This window comes from Glycine soja, chromosome 4 (genome assembly GCF_004193775.1).
Source record: "Glycine soja cultivar W05 chromosome 4, ASM419377v2, whole genome shotgun sequence".
Taxonomy (NCBI): domain Eukaryota; kingdom Viridiplantae; phylum Streptophyta; class Magnoliopsida; order Fabales; family Fabaceae; genus Glycine; species Glycine soja.
The window spans coordinates 11,747,136-11,752,745 of NC_041005.1; the positions used below are offsets into that span (position 1 = coordinate 11,747,136).

At 32.2% G+C, this 5,610-nt stretch overlaps 1 pseudogene; it reads left to right on the forward strand.

Moving 5' to 3' along the window:
* Nucleotides 1-472: 472 nt before the first annotated feature.
* On the forward strand, nt 473-5,286 carry LOC114409345 (annotated as a pseudogene).
* Nucleotides 5,287-5,610: the final 324 nt, after the last annotated feature.

The window sequence follows — 5,610 nt, forward strand, 5'->3', positions numbered from 1 at the left end:
AATTTTAAAAAAAATTTATAACATATTTTTATAATAATAATAATAATTAATTTTTATTAAGAAAATGTTAGATTAAAAATATATTTTTAATTATCATTAAAATATTGTTATATAATTTATTAAAACATTTTCTCCGGTGGTCTCACAAACCAACCATGCTTATCACTTTTATTATTATTATTATTTTTTATTTTCTTTCCTTCATGTTCTCTTCCGAAAATATCTATCACTAAAAAAAACTTAAATAAATTTTTCATATTTAAAAAATAGATCTTTTTAGATTATTATTTAATATTTATTTTTTATCAAATAATTAATTGATTCTTTTTCAGATAATAAATAGATACTAAATTGAAACATAATTTTTTTTAAAAGATAATTATTTTATAAATAATGAATGTTAAATAATAACACGACCTGCTTTTTATTTTATGAAAAACATATTTAAGAAAAAAAAACTAGTTTTTATTTATATTCATTCGTTAATTTGCATTTCTGAGTAGTACCGAGATCGATACGGCTCCTTCCAACAAAGGTTCGCATACTCTGAAATCTCAAATTTTCACCCTCTTGTTTTTTTATTTTTCTTTGAATGTCTTGGTTTCGTTTTCAGCTCAATTATTCTTTCATTTAATTTTTATTTTATTTCATTTTTACGTTTGACATATTAACTTCCATAACAACGATTTTTGGTTGTTTTGTTTTAATACTTTTATGCAATTATCGCCAAATTCTAGATGAATTTGAGAAATTATGGTAAAAAAAGGTGCCCTTGATTTTTATTATTTTTTTGTATAAAAAATTTTGGGCCTTATTCTATCGAAACCCTAATTTCTGGGTTGTCTATTGGTTAAGATGAATTTTGGGGGAAAAACTGTTCAAGTTTTCCTTTTTTTTTAAATGCCCTTGATTTCATTTGTATGATTTTGGAGCGTATTTTTATTGGAACCCTAATTTCAGGGTTGTGTAAAATTATTATTTTCTGTTTTAGTATCTGCATTCTTTTCAATGGGTTCATAGAAATAGCTAGTTGTTGCCCATGCCAATCGTTGTTATATGGTTTTCCAATTATCGAGACATAACTAGGTTTAAAATTGAATAATATTTTAACTCTCTGGAAACTATTGGCAGGTTAGACTGGTTACTGATTTTTTGTTTTGTTTACTTGTGGTTGTTTATTTATTTTTTAACTTTTACATTTTGGACACAATTGTTGTTGCTCACCCGGGACTATTGTTTGCATCTGATTTTCTAATTTTTCCAATTCTTGTTATTATAGGTTCTAATTAGTAGGGCTGAACATGTCCCGTCACCAAGGAGGTGATGCTGAAGATATGGCAGATGAATTTGAAATGGAAGATGTAGAAGACGACATGGATGACGAATCTATTGATAGAGAAAGGGGTGGTGTAGAGTCTGACATAGATGATTATGATCACTCGGTTTGTAAAGTGCTTCTTTATATTTTGCAGTTTGTGCTGTTTTATGAATACAATGTTGATGAGTATGTTGTTTTATGATTAGTCATTTTCTATTAGTGATGGTTTCAAATTACCCTCCTCCTTGAAGGATTCATCAAGCAAATGTTAACTATGTATACAATTATCTTTAGATTTCTAGGGCTAATATTGTAGTTTTGGTACAGAGTGGTAAGGGAGTAGACACTACAGCTGCTCAGGCCAGAAGAGGACAGGATATCCAGGGAATTCCTTGGGATAGCCTTAACATCACTAGAGAAAGATATCGGCAAACTAGGCTTGAGCAATACAAGAATTATGAAAATATCCCTGGTTCAGGGGACAAGTCGGGGAAGGTAACAAATTTGTACCTGTCAAAACACAGTTTGATATTTATGGATTTTTTTTTCAGTCACATCATTTTTCTGAAGCATAAAAGTATTCTCTAAAACATACAGGATTGTAAGAATACCAAAAAAGGATACTCCTTTTATGACTTCAGAAAAAATTCAAGATCAGTAAAGTCTTCAATTCTTCATTTTCAGGTAACCTCTGTCTACTCTGGTTTCTATCGCGCTTTAAATTCTAAGGGTATACCATGACATTTTGTTACATGTTGGCTCTGATTATTCTATTTCTATGAAGTTGTGAACTTGTGAACAGCTTATTACTGTCAGAAAAATACAAAACCATACGTTCAAATATATAAGCAAAGTTTGAAGAAGGGTTCTTATGCATAAAACTCTCCCCCTTCAATGAAAACCTGCTGATTTTGAAATGGGAACAAAGCATGAGCTTACTAGTACTATTACTACCAATGTTTTGTAGCTGCTGCACAGTTTTTCTTAGTATGCAAATCTTAAGCAGTATCAATCATTGTATAGGCTTTCTAAGAGATAGGATCTTGCTATTGTGGCCAGTTGACTGACATAATTTATTTTTTAAATGATTGTGCAGTTGAGGAATTTGGTATGGGCTACATCAAAGCATGATGTATACCTTATTTCACAGTTTTCAATAATGCATTGGTCCTCTTTGACTTGCAAAAGTTCAGAAGTACTTAATGTTTCGGGACATGTTGCACCATCAGAGGTGAATAACCCTTGTGATAATGTTTGTATAAATGAATACCATAGATTTTTTATTTTCATTGCATAAATTTATGATTAAATTGATTAATCACGATCTTAACTTCCAAGTTATCACTTTTTATTGTCAGAGACATCCTGAAAGTTTATTAGAAGGTTTTACTCACTCAAGTCAGTACACTTGCAGTGAAGGAGAAGCTTCTAGTTGTTGGAGGATTTCAGGGTGAACTTATTTTTAAGGTAATTTGACGATTTGCTTTTGTTTTTAGGGATGTTTACTCTTGTAATTTTTAGTAGATACAGTTGCAAGTGTAAATTTTGCTCCTGGACCTCTGGGCATTTCATGAAACATGTTAAGATGTTCCACATTTTAGGTATATGACCAAATACTCCTTACAAGACTTGATCAATCATATTCCCTTGAGTTAGCTTTTGGGTTTGGGTTTGGGTTAGGCTCTGGTTTGTTTTTAACATGGTATCAAAGTCATTGTTGTTAGGATGATAAGTTAAATTGTAGTATCCTATGAGTTGAGCCTCCTCTTTCAGGCTTTGATGTAATCAAATTCAAACATGTTATTTATATTTAATATCGATAGAGTACTTAAGTGTTGAAACTCCTTTCTCCTTCATTATTCCTCCTAGTCTTTCATTTTTCAGCTTCTCTTCACGAGCATTGGTTGGATTATCTTTTCACTCATGTTATTTCTTGTTCGGCATTTGCAATTCATAACTGTACATGCTTTTGTTTTATAGTTACTCTGCCAGATGCTGCTAACTTGTCCCTCATAGGAATTGTTCTTGGTATTAGAACTATCAACAGATATCAAGATTTTATCACCTTCTTTGTTACTGGAATGCAGCACCTAGATCGACCTGGTGTTAGCTTTTGCACGAGAACAACTTATGATGATAATGCTATCACCAATGCCATTGAGATTTATGATTGTCCTAGGTATATAGTTTTCCTTCTCCTGGTGGTTTTGTCATTTGATTTATGGATATCGGCACCAAGTTTAATGTGATTGTTTTCTGATTTTTAGTGGTGCAGTTCATTTCACAGCCGCTAATAATGATAGTGGAGTGAGAGACTTTGATATGGAGAAATTTCAGCTTTCTAAGCATTTTTGTTTTCCCTGGCCAGTGAATGTGAGTCCCTAAGACTTTTTTTCTTTATTTCCATCTTCTTTCCCAAGACTGATAAATGGATATTTTAGTTTTATTCCTTCAGAAATTGTGTTACCAGGTGTTCTCGTCAGACTACATTGTCTTGCATTAAGGAGCAGTTTTTGCAATAAGAAATGTTGCCTACACATTAGCAATATCGATGTGTGGCAATTGGCAATCTTTGTTGTCTACTCCCTCTCCTCTCTAACTACTATTCTTAATGTTTAAACAATTTTGAGAAATAACAGAAGAATGGGAGTGTTGATAACTCTTGACTTTGGAATATGGTCATGTAACAAGCCAGTAGTAATCTTGATAATCTTTCTGTTGGATCATGCTTGTTAATTGTTTTTGTGTCATTCCTTTGCTTTCTAATTTTTTTCCCTGTCTCCATTTACTGCAGCATACTTCTCTCAGCCCGAACGGTAAGCTACTACTAATTGTTGGAGACAATCCTGAATGTATGTTAGTGGACTCCCAAAATGGAAAGGTAACACTGTACTCCCTTTTTGTCCAACAACCAATCAATTCTTTAATTCAGTTGTATCCTGGAAAAAGATCCTCTCCAGTTTTTTTAGAACGGGAGGAAATCTCAACCATCGTTTATTTTTTATATTTAATTTATTTTAATATTTACAAGATAACAAAAAAAAAAATGAACAGTGAGATTTATTTAAACTGCACACACTCCTGTTTTTTTTAACTGGAAAGGATTTGTGCCCGTTGTATCCCAAGAGAGCTTATAGTTATACAATTTTTTGTCTGTCTTGCAGACAATTGTTCCCTTATCTGGGCACTTTGATTATTCATTTGCATCATCATGGCATCCTGATGGTGTGACCTTTGCCACTGGAAACCAGGACAAAACCTGCCAGATTTGGGACTTGCGGAATTTATCCAAGTCAGTGGCTGTGCTGCAGAGCAACCTTGGAGCCATCCGTTCAATCAAGTATACTTCAGATGGCCGGTATATGGCTGTTGCAGAGCCTGCAGATTTTGTACATGTGTATGATGTAAAAAGTGGGTATGAGAATGAACAGGAAATTGATTTCTTCGGTGAGATATCAGGCATATCTTTCAGTCCGGACACTGAGTCCCTGTTCATTGGGGTCTGGGATCGCACTTATGGTAGCCTTCTTGAGTATGGCCGGCGACGGTATTATGCATACCTTGATTCACTTACTTGAATATTCAAGGAACAAAAAATGACATGGTAGCTGAGGTGCACTTTAATAGCCTGCTTTAATATCTGATTGAGGTAGGTTGGTTTATGTATAAATTGAGTATCCTGCTACTGTTCTCAATTTGTTTTATACTGGTAGGGTGTGTTTATATCAGTGTGTGGAAAGCGAGAGGGAGTGTACAGGAGGCTAGAAGGCAATGATAGTGCAGATGGGGTGGAAAGTAAAAAATGCTGAGTATCAGTATGTTATTTACAGTGTCTATCTGTGCAAACAGATTATGGAGAGAACATATAAATTATGATGTTCTTTGATAGGGAAAATGAGTTTTGCTCATTGAGGATATTTAGTTTCCTTTAGTTTTCTTGCAAAAATAATAATGGACACTTAAAATTTGGATGGTTGTATTATCAAATTATACATGAATAACTAATGATGACTAAGCTGTGATAAATAGGGACATTTAAAAAAGTTATTTCAATGTAAAATAATTTAGCGATTATTTTTTAGAGATTTAAAGAAAAAATAGAAGTTAATTTATGTTGGTTTTATGAAAAGTTATTTAAAATAGTTTGTATTATAATCAGATTTTAAATTTTTTATAGTTTCTAATTATTTTGAAAAGGTGAAATATGAAAAATTTAGAAGTAATTATTCTTTAAAAAAGTTATTTATTTTACGAAAAAAAAACCTGGAACAAATAAATCCATAAGGAATTAA